Raw genomic sequence first — 19,950 nt, 5'->3', positions numbered from 1 at the left:
GATGTGCTGTGCTAGGATGTCATAGGAGTGGGGTAAGTCTGTGTGACTGGTGACTTGGTGAAAGTTACATTTGTTCCTGATCTGTGGAAGTTGTCCAAGGGTAAGCATAAGAGTCCTATCTCTGATATGTGCTCTGATTTTATTTCTTCTTAAGTTCTGATATTGAGCATATTAACAATATCCTGGATGATACATCAGTGTTAGGACATTTTGCAGCCCTAAGAAAGGTTTGACTTCATTAATTCCTTACAAGCAACTCAAAATGGTGAATGAATCTATAGCACGTTTAAGTTGCTTTCCATATCATTATTAGCTCATTTATTGTATCACACATAGAAAAACTCAACAACACTTTTTAAATGCATGAATCATCACAAAAATATATTTTCAACAAAAGGGAATCCTTTTTAAAAAGAGCTTAACCAAGTAATGTAAGGCAAAAATAGGAAAATAAAAAGACTTAGGACTAAAATAATACATTTGTACAGATTCTATCTCATCATTTAAATGGGATCTGATGCAAGCTGATTAGTAACACTGACTTATCCCAAGTATTATTTGTTTTTTCCTTCAGTAACGCTGACTTATCTCAAGTATTTTTTTTTTCCTTTAGTAACACTGACTTATCCCACGTATTATTCAAAGAAGCTCTCTGAAATGACTTTCTAAGCAAGTTGGTGACACAGACCTTTGGTTTCTTTTAATAACTGCCTTCATTTCTCTATCATAGCTACCACCAATAATCTGCTTGGTCTGTTTTGCTTGTTTGGTTGTCAATTAACCCAAATCAAAACTATGGTAAACATTTCCTCCAGCTTTTCTATTTCTGCTGACTTAATCTGTTGTCAAAATGCCTAGGTTTCTCTAAAGCTTAGATGTCATTTTTGGTGGGCCTTAATAACCCATACTGTAACTTTATCTAGTATGAGCGCTAGGCCTTTCAATTTCTTCTCATTCCAGGAGAAGTTTATCCATTGCCTTTTTAATACCTCATTATGTCTCAGAGAGTTTGAAATCCTTGTACCTTTTACTTCCATCAACAGAAGGAAAAAGACTAAGAAAAACATGGCACTAGCCACATTGTTTTGGAATCATACCTTTACACACTTATCCCCAGAGTATAAATGTTTTCTTTTTCATCTTTTTATCTGAGGTATCTGTCATGTTATTTGGCACATAGCTGATGTGCTAAAATATTTGCTACTCTAAGTCAGCTAGTGTATTACCCTGTGATTTTCCTTTGCGATACAGAACTGAAATTCTCAGCTATTTGCTTCCCCAACTTTTCTTTCTCTTGCTTTCTATTCTTCCTTATCAGGATTGTGTACTATAATTTACATTAAATTCATTTATTCCCTTAGGAAGCATGTTACCTGGGTTCAGATACATTAGCTTTCTGAGACAATTTGCTTACTAAAAGAATTTCAGGATGGAAACATTCCTTAAATGCATTAAGAAAACCTTAGCACATATCAATTTCATAATAATGCAGTGGTCAGGCACTCAGATTCTATAAAGCCCTGAAAAATCTTCTATATTTAGTCAAAGATAGAACATCTTCATATGATTTTCTCTCTAAAGCATTTTGAAGGATTTAGTAAATGAGTATAGCATCCATAATATCTCTTACCTGCATTATTTAACCAGAAGTAATGACTAGCTCTTAGGTGACATTTTATCTGTGGCTGTTAACACAAGTACTGTTGGCCAGGCAAACTGCTTCCCAATCAAAATCCCACTGCTAGCTTCTGACCAGGCAGTTTCTGCACAGGTATGTATGTATGTATGTATGTATGTATGTATGTATGTATTTATTTATTTATTTATTTATTTATTTTAAAGTTTTTATTTATTTATTCTTGAAAGACACACAGAGAGAGAGAGAGAGAGAGAGAGAGGCAGAGACACAGGCAGAGGGAGAGGCAGGCTCCATGCAGGGAGCCCGATGTGGGGCTCGATCCTGGGTCTTCAGGATCATGCCCTGGGCCGAAGGCAATGCTAAACCACTGAGCCACCTGGGCTGCCCTCTGCACAGGTATTTATATTTGAATTTATTTCCATTGTCATATAGTTGGATCTCTAGGTCCATGGTACTTTTGCTTCCAGAGTGATAGTGGAGTAAAACAGCAACATGTTAACCCTATCTTTCTCTTGGAATCTTACACCAATGGTTACTCCCTAAGAGAATATTCTCCTGGTTTTCCTTCTACCTCAATGGCCACTACCTCTTTTTTGCATTACCAATATGGCTTCCTCACCTCAAACATTATATTTAGGAGTTCCTTGATGCTTGCTTCTACACTCTAGTTTCTCTTTATTTTCTCCTAAGCCAACTTATATGCACCAATAGCTGTACCAGCCACCATAGAATCAGGGCTCTCACATGTCTTTCTTTAGGCAAGACCTGTACTCAGTGCTCTGGGCATTTATAGGCAACTACTTACTTGCCATTTGTGGGAGTGTAGGGGCTGTCTTAAAAGCACTTCAAATTCAACTTGGCCAGACTAAATTTGTGATTGTGCTGCCCAAGACTGTTCCTATTTCTCGGTTTCCTCTTTCAGTAAAGAGCTCAATTATCTACTTAGTAGTACAAACCAGAAAACTAGAACTATCCTTTTCAACTATTTCTTTCTTTTTACCTTTTCAAATCTATCACCAAGGTTTGTCCATTAAATCTCCTAACTAGAATTTTTTACTTTCTCTATAAGTGTGAAACAACCTAATCCAAGCTACTGGCCTCACTAAAATGATATAAAATGCTACTGCATTTACCCACCTACCTCTTTCCTTGCTTCCTTGTAAGCCTTTCTCCATGTGGCATAGGACATAAATCTACTAACATGATGTAGAACAGCTATTCTCAGGGTCATTTAGGGATGTGTTCAGGAGTTCCACAAGGTCAAAATTATTTTCTTAATAGTAATCCAGTTTGTCACCCTCATTCTTTCTCAGTGGACTGGAGTTTTCCAGGGCAACCTAGCCTGTGATATTGTAACAGAACAAATGTGAGAATCTAGATCTTCTTCTTTTTTTTTAAAAAAAAAGATTTTATTTATTTATTCATGAGAGACAGAGAGAGAGAGAGAGAGGCAGAGACACAGGCAGAGGGAGAAGCAGGCTCCACGCAGAGAACCTGATGTGGGACTCGATCCTGGGTCTCCAGGATCAGGCCCTGGGCTGAAGGCAGGTGCTAAACCACTGAGTCACCTGGGCTGCCCGAATCTGGATCTTCTATTGGGGCAAATATTAGAGGGACTTAGAAAAACATAAAACTATCACTCCCCTCTCTCTAATTCATTTTTGTTTTTAGATATATAGTTTTTTTAAAATAAAAATCATGTTATTCATGTTAATGTGTAATACATTTATTTTTGTTATTTTTAAGATTTAAAAAAAATATTTGAGAAAGAGAGAGAGAGAGAGAATGGATGTGAGACAGAGAGAGCATGAGCAGAGGGGAAGGGTACAGGGAGAAACAAACTCCCCACTGCACAGGGAGCCCAATGTGGGACTTGATCCAGGATCCTGGGATCATGACCTAAACCAAAGGCAGACACTTAACTGACTGAGCCACCCAGTGCCCTGTTTTTGTTATTTTAAAGAAATTAATAAAGGTTTTAAAAATTTCTCGGGTTTAATTTATAGAATAGTAGCTGTTGATAGATATAATGCACAAATAAGCAAAAGCTCTATGATGTTCTGGGTAACTTTAAAGAGTATAAAGGGTTGATCTCTGGATGGGCAGGAGGTTTGGGGGGGAGAGTAACTGGGTGATGTAATTAAGGAGGGCATGTAATGTAATGGGCACTGGGTATTATATAAGACTGATGAATCAGTGACCTCTACCTCTGAAATCAGTAATACCATATATATCAATTAATTGAATTTAAATAAAAATGTAAAAAAAAAAAAGTGTAAAAGATTCTAGAGACTGATCCACTTGAGAACCACTGTCCTAGAAGACCTGGCCTGGCCACTCTCTAACTTTCCAAATCCATCTTTCTTCTCACCACACTGCTCTTTTTTCTGCTCCATCAACCTTAACTCCTTCCAGTTCCTATTTCTTGCCTCTTTCCCTTTCAATACAGGCACTTTGCTGGAAACTCTTCTTCGCATCCTCTTTATCCAATAAACTTTAAGACATTCCTCAGATTTCATCCTCTAAAATGTACTTTCTGTAGGTAGGCCTTCTCTAAATCTTCCTGACTGAGTTAAATTTACTGTTTTAGAGGCCCCTGGGTGACACAGTCAGTTAAATGTCCAACTCTTGATTTCAGCCCAGATTATGATCTCAAGGTTGTGAGACTGAGCCCTGTATCAGGCTCCATGCTCGGTATGAAGTCTGCTTGTGATTCCCTCTCCTTGTCCCTCTGCCACTCCCACTTGTACTCTCTCTATATATAAAATAAATAAATAAATATTTTAAAAATTCACTATTTTAGGATCTCATAGTATTTGTACTTTTTATTCATTATTATGATTGTAATACTGCATTTGTTTCTGTCACTATTTAGTTAGTTTCTGAAGGCTCACTAGCTAAAATGCCATAAATCAGGAATCAAGTCTCTTTTTGTTCAACAACAAAGTTCCAGTGTCTAGCAAGGTATCTGGAGCCTAATAGGAATCTATAGAATAAATAAAATAGATGAGCTGGACTTATGCCACAGGCACAAAAAGAGTCCTACAACATGAAGTATTACGAAGATTAGGCATAAAAAACAAAAATAAAACCAAAGGATTTTTCAGGTAGATGAGAGTATCACACGGTTTTAGACAAAAAGAGAGTAGCCTAATGATTCATCTAAAAGGGAAAGGTGAAAAAAGGACCGAGATTAGAAAAGCACCAACTATAAAATTATATTAAGAAGTAAGAGCATATTGAAAGGAGTAGTAGAAGACAAGATTAGGGATGATAAGAGCCAAATGTTTAGAACTTTGAACCTTAAGAATTTGAGCTTCAAACCATAAATGATGGAGAATCCAATAAGTGCATATGGAAAGGACTGTCAGGAGCAATAGTGCATTTGCGGCATGTTCATCTACTAGCAATGTATGTGATGCATTCAGAAAAGAGCTGGTGAAGCTAGCTGGGAAACTACCTGGACTTCTGCATAAAATTCCTCTGAAGGATTTGTGGCCACACAAAATCTATTTTCAGAGACCAAAGATGACTTCCATGGTGTTGAGATAAAAATTTCAAAGATTTTATTTATTTGAGAGAGAGAGAGAGAGAGAGAGAGAGAGAGCATGAGTAGGGGGAGAGGCAAAAGGAAAGGGAGGGAATTCTTCAGGCAGACTCCAGACTGAGAACAAAGCCTTATGCAGGGCTTGATTCCAGGACCCTGAGATTGTGACAGGAACTGAAACCAAGAGTCTGATGTTTAACCAACTGAGCCACCCAAGCGCCCTGATATAGAATTTTTTCAAATAATGAAGTTTCAAGAGAATGGGGTTTTCTCCTCAGTCTTTTAAGCTGTTTCCTGAAGCTTAAGGGTGTTTTTACAATACAGAGTGAACAAAGATTTTGTATGTCACTGTCTAGTGATATGATTCTGGAAACATACATTTCTTTTGCAGTGGGTATGGTACATGTTTACTCCCTTGCATGACCTAGTCTGTGAAGTTGTAACTGTGCACCTGGTCATGTGATGTTTCATCCCTACCAACCGTGTTGTAAATGTCTTTACTCCAGATTGAATTTTTATATACTTGGAATCATGTTGGAATCAAAACTCCAATAACTTGAACTGAAATGAAAGGTGAGATTTTTTTTTCACTTAAACAAGTTTATAGTCCATTTGCCTCAAGGAATCACAGTATCAGTGAACTCTATAAATGGCTATTGTACAGATAGAGCATATGCACTGTGTCTGTTTTTAAAATTGAACAAATCAGAGCATGGAACTTTATGCCCTAGAACTTTACTAATGGTTTTCAATGTGGGCTTTCCCAGAGCTTTAAGAGGCTCTGCAAATGAAGACTCTGAGAAGAAAAGTCTTTTTAGCATTATGGGGAATATCCCCCACCCCATACTATAAATGGAAAAACTTTATAATTTATCATGTTTTTAAGATGCTATAATACATTTGCTTCATCCAGTTTGTGGGGACTGCCATTTATTTATTGCTTACTCAGGGCTAGCATTACAGTGGGTCCTTTAAATCTATTCTCCAATTTAATCCCCATAAAATCCTGAATAGCAGTAGTCTTATTTTTATCTCCATCGAAGGAAAGATGATTCTGAATTAGAAAATTTAAGTAATTTCTCTGAGGTTATATAGGTAGTAAGTGTTAGAGCTGGGCTTTCCTGATCCATTCATTCATTCATTCATTCATTCAGAAAGGACTAAAAAAGGAGAATCACTAATAAATAAGAGCCTTGTCCTCATGGAGCTTGTATTCTAGAGGTAGAGAAAGATTCAGTTGTTCAGCTAGCAAATAAATACTAAGCAACATGCCTTTGAGGTGATATGAAATCTATGCCGATAAATACAATAGGGTAAGGGGATAGAGAATGAAAGGATAATTTTTGTGATCCTATTTTTGATAGAGTGATAAAATAAGTCTTCCCTAGGGCAATGACATTTGACCTGAACTTTGGCTGGAGTGATGAATCAAACTTTATAAATGTTTTAGGGAAAAGTATTCTAGGTAAAGATCCTTAGGGTAGAAAGTGGTGGCATAGTCCCCTGAGACTGGCCTGAGCAGTATGGGTGCAGGCAGAGCACTAGGAGATGAATCTAGAGAGTTAGGTAGATTGTGAAGGGCCTTGTTGCTAGAGTAGAAATTTTGTATTTAATTTATTAGAGTGATGAGATGACACTGGAAGGTTTGAGCAGGCTCTTTCTTCGGAAATTGCTGGGTTTTTAGGAGCTCTGTGTCAGGAGTCAGAGGCAGAGGACAGATTTATATATTTCTTACTATGTCACATGTTAGTATCATAAATCTAGGCTGTCATCTCTTGGCTCTTAGATTATTATATCACAAATTGTTATTATATTGCCATGGATGTTTACAAAAGGTTTTTCTGATTTTCTTCATTCATAAATTTAATCTATCTGCTATACCTGGTTCAAATTATTTATTACATAGCTATTTACTGATTAAAATTAATTTATTATCATTCTAAAGAGTTTCCAGGTGAAGATTCCTTTCTTCATTATTCTCAGAATTATTTATGATCATATAATACATATAATCTTCGTGCCTTTTCTAAAATACTGGTCTCCTTTTCTCAAAGACAGAGCTATTTCTTACTTAAGATTGATGTATCTTTCCAGGTCCAGTTGAAATAACCTTCTCTTCCTAGCCAAACTCTCACCAAGCTCTCTATTCTGTGACCTTCTACAGTAATTACTGTCTGCCCAGTTCATCCCAGACCTAAATTATACATTGTTTTATATTCATTTATTTAATTATTCATACATTTGTACATTTGTTAATTGAGTTAATTAATTGACTTGTTTATTTAACACATGTTTATCAAGAGCCTATTATGTTTTAGGCATTCCTCTAGACACAGGGCAGAGTGTGGAAAATTTTTAAATCAATTTTAATGAAGTTAATTTGCATTTAATAAAATACACAGCTTTTATGCGAAGAATTTAGTGAGATTCAATGTTTATACATGTGTAAACTGTGCCATACTCAATATATTAAACATTTCCATCATCTCCAAAGTACCAAAGTCTCTTTGTTCATTTTAGGAGTCTACCCCCTACCTAATACCTCTCCTGTTCCATCACCATAGTTTAAAATGCTCTTTTACAACTTCAAGTAAATGAAGTTATATCGTATGATCCTTTTGATTTAGGTTCCTTTGCTCATCATTATGTCTGTGAGATTAATCTGTGTTCCATTTTTAGTGTATTGTACATTTTTTAATGATAGGTAGTATTTCATTGCATGGATATCCACACATCTTTAAAAAATCACCTGTTTAAAAAAATCACCTGTTGATGGATGTTTGGGTTGTGTTTAGTTTTTGGCTATTGTGAATAAAGCCTGCTATAAACATTTGTGTACAAATATTTCTCTGGAAGGATGTTTACATTTCTCTTGATTAAACAATGAATGGAATTACCAAATCACAGGAAAGGTGTATATTTGAATATGTAAGAAATTTTCCTGACCAATCATAGCATATTTTTCACTCCCATCAGCAATATGTGATAGTTCCAGTTGCTTAAAATCTTCACGAATACTTGGTATTGTCAATATTTTTTAGTTTTAAAATTTTGTTATAGCACGCATGAAGTTACATTTCATTATAGTTCTAATAGGCATTGCTTTGGTGATGAATAATGTTGAGCATACAGCGGTTTAGCACCGCCTTCAGCCCAGGGTGTGATCCTGGGGTCCTGAGATCAAGTCCCGCATCAGGCTCCCTGCATGGAGCCTGCTTCTCCCTCTGTCTGTGTCTCTGCCTCTCTCTCTGATGAATAAATAAATAAAATTAAAAAAAATAATATTGAGCATGTTTTTCATTTGCTTATTGTCCATTTCTTTATCTTCTTTAAAAGAGTGTTTGTTCAAGTCTTTTGCACACTTCACTTACTTTTGTTGAATTTTCTTGTTCAAAAGCCTCAGGAGTTCTTTATGTATGTGTGTACATCCATAAGCAAACATATATACAAGTATACATTTTATAGTCAATGGCAGTTTAAAAAAATATTAATTGGCATCTTCTGAAGTGCAGACAGTTTTAACTTAAGGAAGTCCAGTTTTTCAATACATGTTTTACAGTTTGAGCTTTTTGTGTCTTTCTATTTATTTATTCATGAGAGACACACAGAGAGAGGCAGAGACACAGGCAGAGGGAGAAGCAGGCTCCATGCAGGGAGCCTAATGTGGGACTCAATCCCAGGACTCCAGGATCACGCCCTGAGCCGAAGGCAGATGCTCAACCTCTGCTCCACTCAGGCATCCCTTTTTGTGTCTTTCTAATAAATCATTGCCTACTCCATATTGTGAGGTTTTTATTTTGTATTTCTTCTAAATGTTTTCACATTTTAGCTTTTCTGTTTTAGTCCTGGTCCATTTGAATAGTTTAATTTTCTGTATGTTAGGATGTCCTGTTTGACATTCACTCTTCTTTCTGTGGATATTTAGCTGTTTCTCCAAATTACAAGCACACCTAGTGAATTTACTTGGCACTTTTTTCAAAATACTATACGATTTCATGAAAATATGGAATCTCAAAAAAAAAAAAAAAAAGCTGAACTCATAGGAGGAGAAAGTAGAGTAGTGATTACCAGGGGATAGGTAGGTAGGGGGAAATGGGGAGATGTTGATCAAAAGGTTTAAAGTTACAGTTTTATAGGGTGAATAAGTCTGGAGACCTGCTGTATAGGCATGATAACCATACTTACGAATATTGTATTGAACGCTGGAAATATGCTAAGAGAATAGAAAAAAGTAATGACTCTGGTTTAAGCTTTGACATGTAAAGAGCTTGAAAATGATCACTCTTGTCCATACAATTAAAAAAAAAAAACTAAAGATAAAATTAATGAGTTTTCTTAGCTCTATCAAAGAATTGAGATTACAGGGCAAACCACCACTCCAAAAATTGGAGAGACAGTAAATTGAATACATAGAGCTACAGCTGAGATCAGCTAAACTAAAGAAGGAACCTCTAAAGCCAGAAACAGGTAGGAACACTTACATGGTAACTTTGGGGGAATCTCTAGAGTCTCAGTATGGGCTAACTTGAGAATTAAAACTTGTGGGGGCCCAGTTTTGGGGAGGTCCCCACAATGCATGGATATTATATCCAATAACCCCACCAGGTTCTCATAACAAAGATCAGAGAAAAATTTCCTCCTGTTTCAGGCAGGGAAAGAGGAAAATTAATCAATTTTAAATACACCTGGATAATTATTTTGCAGTGTATATGTATATCAAATTATCACACTGTGTATCTTACACTTAAGGAATATGTCAATAAATCCTCAAAATGTTCTTTTTAAATATACCCAGAGAGTTCTCCATACCTCTCCAAAGGAAATTACTTCATCTGATTCTTAGTTGACATGGAGGAAGGCCTTCACTAGCCTCCCTATCTCAGATAGGAAAAGGGGGAAAGAGGCTAATGAATTCTGAAGATCACAGTCCAGGGACTCAAACCCACTAAAAAGCTGAGATTCAATCATAAGATTACAAATTGCTTCCCTTCCACAATACTAAAATCATATCAACAGGGCTCCAGTATAATAAAATTGCATTTCAACCAAGAGAGCTGTAAGACACAGATTTTATTTAAAAAGGAGTTCTTAGGGAAACCCCAAAACAACAGAGGGAAAACAAACAAACAAATAAGAAGATGAGAGGAAACTGAGACCTCTGACACCTATACCAAAAGCAAACATTAAGCACAGCTCAGCTTCTAACCAGGTTTAACATAAAACCCTCACGCTAAAAGCCTAAGTTCCTATTAATGCATCTATCAACAAAAAATTTACAAGATAGAAAAATCCAATATGAAGAGACAAAACAAGCATCAAAATGAGACTCGGATGTGACACACTCAAAAATTATCAAGTAGAGAATTTAAAATAACCATAATTAATATGTTAAAAGCTGTAATGGAAACAATAGATGGTGTGCGAGAACAGATACATAATATAAACAAAGATAGGAAAACAAGTAAAATTCCAAAGGAAATGCTAGAAATCAAAACACTGTAAAGGAAGGGTACCTTTGACAGGTTTATTAGCAGATTGGATGCAACCAAGGAAAGCATTAATGAGAAAGAACATATGTCAATAGAAACCTATCAAATTGAAATGCAAAGAGGAAAAAGACTGAAAAACAAAAACACCCCATAAGACATCTAAAACAACAGATATTAAAGTAGATGTAACATACTAGTAATTGGAATCCCAGAAAGAGAAGAAAGAGAGAAAGGAGCAAAAGAAATATTTAAAGCAATAATGGCTGAGAATTGTCCAAAATTAATAACATTAATTATAACAAATGTATCACACTAGTGCAAGATGTTAATAATATGAGAGCCTGTGTGATTTGGGTAGAGGGAATATGGTAATTTTTATACTGTCCTATATTAGGTTTTTTTTCTTCAATTATTACTTCAAAGTTTTAAGTTTTATGTTTAAGTTTTGCCCTAGGAATTAAATTCCTTTCTCTAGATCTAATTTACCACTTATTATCATTTTCCTTCATCTAGAAAAATGTCCTTTAGTGTTTCTTTTTTCTTTTTTTTTAATTCATTTTTTATTGGTGTTCAATTTACCAACATACAGAATAACACCCAGTGCCCATCACCCATTCACTCCCACCCCCCACCCTCCTCCCCTTCTACCACCCCTAATTCGTTTCCCAGAGTTAGCAGTCTTTACATTATGTCTCCCTTTCTGATATTTCCCACACATTTCTTCTCCCTTCCCTTATATTCCCTTTCACTATTATTTATATTCCCCAAATGAATGAGAACATATAATGTTTGTCCTTCTCCGACTGACTTACTTCACTCAGCATAATACCCTCCAGTTCCATCCACGTTGAAGCAAATGGTGGGTATTTGTCATTTCTAATAGCTGAGTAATATTCCATTGTATACATAAACCACATCTTCTTTATCCACTCATCTTTCTATGGACACCGAGGCTCCTTCCACAGTTTGGCCATTGCTGTGACCATTGCTGCTAGAAACATCGGGGTGCAGGTGTCCCTGCGTTTCATTGCATCTGAATCTTTGGGGTAAATCCCCAACAGTGCAATTGCTGGGTCGTAGGGCAGGTCTATTTTTAACTGTTTGAGGAACCTCCACACAGTTTTCCAGAGTGGCTGCACCAGTTCACATTCCCACCAACAGTGCAAGAGGGTTCCCTTTTCTCCGCATCCTCTCCAACATTTGTGGTTTCCTGCCTTGTTAATTTTCCCCATTCTCACTGGTGTGAGGTGGTATCTCATTGTGGTTTTGATTTGTATTTCCCTCATGGCAAGAGTGTTTCTTTTACTGAAATTTCTTCCATTTTTTTATTCATTTGAAAATGTCTTTATTTCATATTTATTTAAAAATATTTGGTTGAATACAGAATTCTGCTTGATATTTTTCTTTGTTTATTATTCAAATATATAAAGATATAACCTTATTATCCCCTGGCCTGCATTGAGATACATATGTAAATATATCATATATATATACATTTTGAAGATAGTGTCGGCTAAACCCAACATCTGGATTATCTTGGGTCAGTTGTTTTTTGTTTACTTTTGCATATGAATATGGTTCTCATTTTCCTGTTTCTTTGCCTATTTTTATTCCATTCCTGCAAATTCTTAGTCTCTGCGTGCAATGCCTAAAGGGCTTTGTTCTCTTGGCTTTGTTTTCTGTCATATTGAAAACATTGGCTAGTTATTAATTCTTCTCTATGTTTCTCAGCTTCTTCCAGATCTTAGTAAAGTACCAATTAATATTTTATTATCTCTTAAATGCTTTTTTCTGTGATCAGAGTGGTGAGTCCTTGACAATTGGCTTTGCACATACTGGGCACTGTTGTCGTTATGGCTACGTGTGATTGATTCCTCACTATAGGAACTGAGGACATACAGCAAAAGGGAAGATAAAGGAGAATATGGGATAAAAGTCCTGGAACAACATGCTTCATTACTCAGGTTTCAGGAGGATCTTAGAATGTACTTCATATAAAATCAATCAATCATCAATATTTATTAAGTGCCTATTGTTTGGGGGGAAAATAAAAGGAGTACCACACATGATGTTAGCCTTGCATGAGGACTTACAAAGTTTCTGATATCGCATATTAGCTGGCAGGGCAAGACACCTATATGAAACTCCTCAATTTATTCCCCGAATATACTGAACACTGTTTTGGTGAGCAAAGTACTATGGAATTGCTGAGAAGCTAACAAAGAGAAATACACCAGACAGCTCCTGAAGATGCTCACAGTCTGGCAGAGTAGACAGATATGCAGAGATGATTATGATACAAACAGAATGAAATAGGTATTAAAGCAACTATAAAATTTATTGGGCTCTTACTATATGCCATGGATTAATTCAATCCTCAACACAGCCTATGATGTAAGTATATTATTATCCCCCTTTTACAGATTAGAAACCTTGGAAACCTGAGGTATAGAGTCATGTGAAGTCACTTGGTCAACATAGTGAGTGACAGAGCTAGGGCATAATCTTAGGCTGCCTGACTCCCTTATTCTTCAAATAAAGCCACAATGGAATGCAAAGGAGGAATAAAGTTAATCTTAGAGATAATATGATGCTGAGGGACTTGAAAACATAAGCCATAATATTATCATGAGGGGTTAATTATCAGTGATTAGGGAAAACTGGTCTCCCATTGCATGAGGCTTTCATAAATTCAGAAAATATAACCATCTTCTGATTTCTTTTTTTTTTGTTTCTTTGTTTGTTTTAAAGACTTTATTTACTTTTTCATGAGAGACACAGAGAGAGAGATACAGAGGCACAGGCAGAGGAAGACTCGATCCTAGGACCCTAGGACCACGACCCAAGCTGAAGGCAGATGCTCAACCACTGAGCCCCCCAGGTGTCCTCATCTTCTGATTTCAAAGCTAACACAAATTTCCATGCCAATGTAGATCTGGATATCTGCAGAAGAGTCCATGATTCTTATTTCCACTACTTATCTACCATCCCCTAAAATACCAAGAATTACTGCAAACTATAGCTCAAGATCTTTCAAGTTACTTAGGATTCATTTTCCCCAAATCTGATAATTATTTACTCAGTTCCTTCAATACTTTAATCCAAATATGGGTTTACCTCAAGAGCACACACATCTTAGAGTCAGCAGAAATATTTATTCCTCTTTATAAATTATTAAATAAACTTTATGGCTTAGAACTAAGTGCCTCATGAATCTTGTTATCATGAATTAATTATAATTCTGTACATTTATATAATGCTTTATGATGTTCTTCCACATAAATTATCTTATTTAATTTTCATAGCAATGTAGTGAGTTAGAAAAAGTTGATATTAATACTGCAATTTTCACTATGAGGAATCAAAGACTTAGGAAACTTTGAGTCATTTTCTTGAGTTCATGTGGTTATAGATTATTGAGCTAGATTTAGGAGTGATCCAGTCTGTCTCTTTCTCTCTCTTTCTCTTTCACTCATTAGAGCCTGATGATATTTGAGTGATCAGAAGATTCTGAATTCTTGAAAGTGTAAAGTCAGCGATCAGAGCTGGAATGATGGTGAATTAACTAGGATGCAGCAGCCCTGTGAGATCTGGCCAAAGCATCATCTGGGGAGTCTCAGCCATTTATTAGAATTGTGCCAAGTGGCTTAGAACTTCAGTGGGGTAGCACATTTGAGATGGGAGAGATTAGTGTGTATGGATTTAGTCAGAGACAGGGAATTTTGGTGGCATTTGAAGGAGGAGTAGAATTGGACTAGGTAGAGATAGGAATTGTGTTTTACTGGATAGAGGGGCAGCACAAACAAAGATAGTAAGAGAAAGATCATAGGAAAATATTTTGGAAGAGGAGACTACTGTATTACAAACCACAAGATGGGGATTAGTCAAATCAGGTTAGATAAATAAGATGGAGAAGGTCTAGATTGGGAGAAGGAGGTGGGGAGAAACAGGAAGCAAGAGGTGGAAAATAGGGAACTACATCATGTTCTTGGAATGGAGACTAGCACGCTTAATGGTCTGTTTGGCGATGATCATTCTTATTGTCAGGGTGAGTAATGGTGGGGCAAGAAGATCAGGCTGGGAAGTGTTTAGTTGATGGTGATGAAGGCTCCAGTTGTGGGATGAGTGTAGGAATGGAGAAAAAGGAGTCTTTTAAATAAAGAGGTATATTGATATAGTGATAGACTGGATTCAGAGCGTTGAGGCAAAGAGGAAATTTAAAAATGACTTCAAGTTTCCTAGTCTCGGAGGTAAAGAATGTTACAGCCACCAACACCACCAAAAGAAAAAAAAAAGGGGGGGAGTACATTTTAGAAAAAGGTTTTCCTTAGCTCATTGAGTGTGACATGATAGAGAGGACATCTATGAGGAGAAATCTTATGGGTCAATTGGAAAGTGAGGTAGGAGGAGTTTGATCTGGGAGACATAGACAAGCAGTAGAATTTCATGCCATCAGATTTGGAGTACACACAGGGGCATGAATGAGAAAAATAAATATGGAAGTTCAGTGTTGGAAGCTTATAGAATTATCTGATTTAGGCACTAAAGGATGCATGGAAGCATAGGAGAGAGACCAAGAAGGGGTGAGGTAGAAGGAGAACCAGAAAAGAGGCATGACAGGGATCCTAGAGAAGGAGAAGAGTCAAGAAGTTGGGTAGATCAATAGTGTAAAGAGTCGACAATAAGGATTTAAAAGAAATACATGATTGCATATGATGATAATGTCACCAATGGATTTTAGGGGAAATGATTGAATAAGTTAATCACACTTTATCTATCAATATCAGTAAATAAGTCATTAAATGTAAGGTTAATTTTAACATTTAAAATTAACATTTATAATATATATAACACTTATATTAACATTGTATTATATGTAAGATTTATTTTAACATTTAACATATTAGCATGTTTTGCTGTTTGATATATACTATGTTAGAAAGTCAGTGACCTACAAAGCACTTTATAGAATTCATACTGAAAGTTACCACATAAATATGACCTTTAGAAATGTTACTCATTTGGATGAAATTAAACTTTAGAAAAGTTAAAAATATTTATAGGAAGAGTGAAATTTAAGAATTAAGGAAAGTAAAAATTTTGTGAAATATTGAAAGTACCCTTAAATCAAGTGGAAAAAAGAGACAGCACTTGCAGTCATCCTAAATAAGTTGTGTACTTTCAAGCACCTGGTGCTGAGAAAATTTTAGAAACAGTATATTTAGCCACAATCTTACCAGCTCATCATGCATTTCCTATTTTCTTAATTCTCATTTTATTGCTAGAGAGGTTTGCATGATCGAAGAATATAGTTTTAAAAGTTTCATGTTTCTCCTGTTTATTCTTTAACCTGAAGTCATAATCATATTTCTATAGGAATAAATTATGATTTCACGAAGGAATATCACTTGGGGAGGATAATTAGATGCTAGAAAATGAGGTTCTTAAAATGAGGGTCTTGTTTATAATATCAAGTATTTGTGACAAACACAATGAGTAATGATGAAAAAGTGCCCTAAAACGTGACATGTCATGTGAGTAATTATCTAAATTCTGCTGGGGGTCTTTCTGGCATCTTTAAAACTTTTGTGCTGTGGTATGGATTTAGAAATAATAAGATAGTTCAGCCTAGTCCTGTCATAGAGAGTTCACATGAGGAGATATTTCTGTCCTGGCTTAAACTGCCTCTGTAATTTTATGTGCCTATCACCATTATTGCTACAGAGACTTCATTTGGATTACAAAGACCTGAGATGCCAAATGTCAGCAAGTGAAATGTGCCTGCATGATACTAATTCCTGTAATGACCAGAGCTAAGCAATGTTCCAGTTACCTCAAATACAGTTGGAAGTCAAGAACTCCATAAAATTACTGAGAGAACAATTTTTCAGGATTTCCCAGGAAACTCACTTTTTCTATCCCAGTAGCTTATATCCACCTTAGAGCAGAAATTCCTTACCTGTGACAATCTTCCCAGCAGGAGAAGGTGAGCTCTCAGGTAGCATAGATGGAATGCTTCTTTGTTCGCTGTCACATATCCAGTGCTTGATATAGTACCTGGTACATTAAAGAGTGTGTGTGTGTGTGTGTGTGTGTGTGTGTGTGTGTTGAATGAATGAATGAAAAAGGAGAATCAGTCAGTGTTATTAAGACCACTCCTAAGAGCAGACTACTTTTTTTGCTCTGTGTCTATAGGAAAGACCTTCTCTCTGCCACATTTTTCTCAAGCTAGGCAGGAACCATATAATATAGTGCTTCTCTTATGATTTGATAGTACAGGTATTTTCCAACATGTCTGTGTGTATCTTCTGCACTAACAGTTCAGGTTAGATGGTTACCTGGAAGGGTTCCTAAGCTGGTGTTGCTGAGCTCTTTCTCTATGGAACACTGACTAGCCTTTATATAAACCCTCCTGGGGTAGAAATGTCTTCCCATAATACTTTCCCTACACATTGTGCCTACTCATCCAAGATGAATCATATTTCAATATGAATGTGCCCTATGAGGTTTGGCTCCCAAGTTTGTGAGTGGAAAGAAAAAAAAAAACATACCAGAAGAATGACAATCATTGTTTTAAATTTTTATTGAAAGTTATATGACAAAATCATTATCATCTAAGATCTACCAAAATAGTATTTTAGACCTGTATTAGTTAATAAATAATGGCATTAGTTTTCTGCATATTGCAGTTTTTCAGTTTTTTGAAATTTGTGATTGGTTTGAGATTTTATTCATTCTAGGTAAACATTTGCTTTAATGCCTAATTTTTCGTTTCTAATTTTGTATTATTTTTCCTTTCAATTAGCAATAATCATGCTTTAGATAAACCTCATTGTCTATGATACTGCCACCACACAAAGCTGTGTATCATTTTTCTTAAAAGGGGCCACCAAACTTGTATAAGTTACAGGCAGCACAAAATTTGCTTCCTGCACCAGTTAGCTTTGTGCTTGCATTTCCCCAACAAAATTAGTCTTCATATCACCATTTTAGTTCACAGGAAAAGAAAGTAGATGAGAGGTCTCAGCGTCCCCTTTATGCCTACCTGAGAGTGGGAAGAAGCCCTTTATGCAGAATCTCTGGGGCAATGAGCTCCTAATCACCTCTAGTGGGAGGGCAGAAGGAGCAAAAAAATATTTCCAGGGTAAGGTCCTACATTCTCTGGTCTCACAGATGTGGTTCAAAAGTGCTGAATTTGGAGTCAAAAGATGAATTATTATTCCTGACCTACCTCTTATGAGTTGTGGGACCCCAAGGATATCACTTCACTTTGCTGAGTCCCAGTGGTCTCTCTCACTCTCAAATGTGGCTTTTAATCTTTGTTTATTGCACAAAGATGTTAGAGTCAAATGAGTTAATACATGTCACAATACATTGACACGAGTAAAGGTGTCCTGGTTTAAGTTGTTACAGATCCATGTTACTTCTTAGTAGGGACAAAGCAAATTCTGTGATAAAGAAAGAAAGTACCTCTTCAATGTTTGGAATAATTATGGGTGTTGGGATGTCAGGCAGATAAGAATAAGGATTTGGATGACATGTTAGCCAAAGGGAAGGGTCATCAGTAGCATTTCAGCCTTGACTTCCCTTAAATCCTGTTTGTGAATGTATCTCAACTAGCTCATTAGCTGGCCAATGTCTAGCAATAACCATCTAATTATTTTTAATGCTTCAAAAATTATAATAATCCATGTATTTGATGGTGACTCTATTATTTGGAACTGTTGGTCCACAGAATAATCCATATCAAATGATGCAAAATGAATAATTGCTCTTATCATTACTTTTGTTTTCAGGACCAATTGCACAATGCATAAAAAAATATCATCATAGGCCATATGGTAGAGGAGAAAGATCATTCTACTATGAATGAGGATATTCTATGTACTTGTAGTTTTTAAAAAAAGCAGTGTGAACTTGAGGTAAGTCACATACCTTCTCTGGTATTTTTTAATGGGTAAAGTTATATCAGCCCAATTTAACCAAGTGTTATGAATATCAAATAATAAAGTATAGATGTTGAGGGATTTGCAAAGCATTTAAAGCCTACCCAATTAAATGGTAATATTATTTGCTGAGAATTACTAATGAGGAGGCAGTTAAGTAAATTAACTATAAGATTGAGAAATGGCGAAATCAGCAGACACAAAATCCACTAATTTGATAATTCCTAGGGCCATTAGCTTGTCTTATATACAAAGGCATAAACATAATAAAAATAAATGAAAACACATTCCTTTCATCTGAAACCGCCTTTCCCTTTTCTGGATAGTTTCGTATTGATAATCTGGCATCTACCAGTTCCATCTAAGGGGATTGTTTGAAGCATTTAATCAATCTCTCATAAAATGTATGTGTGCTGCTTTTATAACTGTGACTAAACAAAGGAGGTGTTGAATATATTTTGCTCCATTTCAGAATCTCAGACTTCGTAACTGGCAAGGATTCTGGACCACAACATCCTGCAATGTCCTGGTGATAACTTTCCTTCCAGACAGATATCAGCTGAGCACAGTGTACCATCAGCTGCCCACACTGGGAGAAACAAATCAGAAAACCACTGTTCCATAATCACAGAATTGAAAGAACTGCATACGTAAAATGACAGGCTATTAATTCTGGTTTAGAAAGCCTGAATAGGACTTTTTGATGAAGTTTAATTTTCTTTTGGCTCTTCAGAAATGGATAAATCATTTAAAATAAAAATAGATGTTGTATTATAGGAGGCTCATTTCTTTTAATATTTATTATTTTGGGGGAAAGTATTTTTTTAAATGATGAAATGAAATGATGAAGTGTTCACATGAATGCTCCAAAATAGTATACTGTTCATTCTCTGTTGCCTTACTAAGCTCTAGATTTGAAAATTATTTGGTGTAATTTAAGTAAACCTCCAGTATATAAAATTTTAATTGAAAAGATATGATATTTCATTAAATGCTGTCACACATTGCTATTGTTGCCAAATGAGGCTTGGCAGTACCACCAGGACACTTTTCTCCTGATCTGATTCTGTCTCCAACCTGAACCAAATAGAGCCTTCAAGATTATATAGATATAGATATGGTATGCTTTTATGTTTTTATAGCATTTATATAATATATATTCATACGAGTATTTTTATCAGCAATTTCATTATGAAACTTCAATAGAAGTTGAAGCATTAGAATAATTAATTTTTAAAACTCTTGCACCTGGAAAAGTATTTATAGTTTCATGAATTATCTATACAGAATGCTGTGACAGTAAGATACAAAAAGATGGGGAGAGGGTAT

The 19,950-nt window shown here is 35.8% G+C and overlaps 1 long non-coding RNA gene across 1 annotated transcript in view; it reads left to right on the top strand.

Moving 5' to 3' along the window:
* LOC140601523 (uncharacterized) overlaps window positions 1-19,950 on the top strand; it is a 602,967-nt gene that overhangs the window by 317,391 nt on the left and 265,626 nt on the right. Inside the window, exons 9-10 of the long non-coding RNA XR_012004538.1 lie at window positions 18,472-18,597; window positions 19,094-19,271. This is a non-coding gene — a long non-coding RNA (uncharacterized lncRNA). The remainder of the gene's footprint in view (window positions 1-18,471; window positions 18,598-19,093; window positions 19,272-19,950) is intronic.

The sequence above is a fragment of the Canis lupus genome, chromosome 12 (assembly GCF_048164855.1).
Source record: "Canis lupus baileyi chromosome 12, mCanLup2.hap1, whole genome shotgun sequence".
Taxonomy (NCBI): Eukaryota; Metazoa; Chordata; class Mammalia; order Carnivora; family Canidae; genus Canis; species Canis lupus.
The sequence above is the reverse complement of the archived record's forward strand: the minus strand, read 5'-3'. Positions and strand labels throughout refer to the sequence as shown.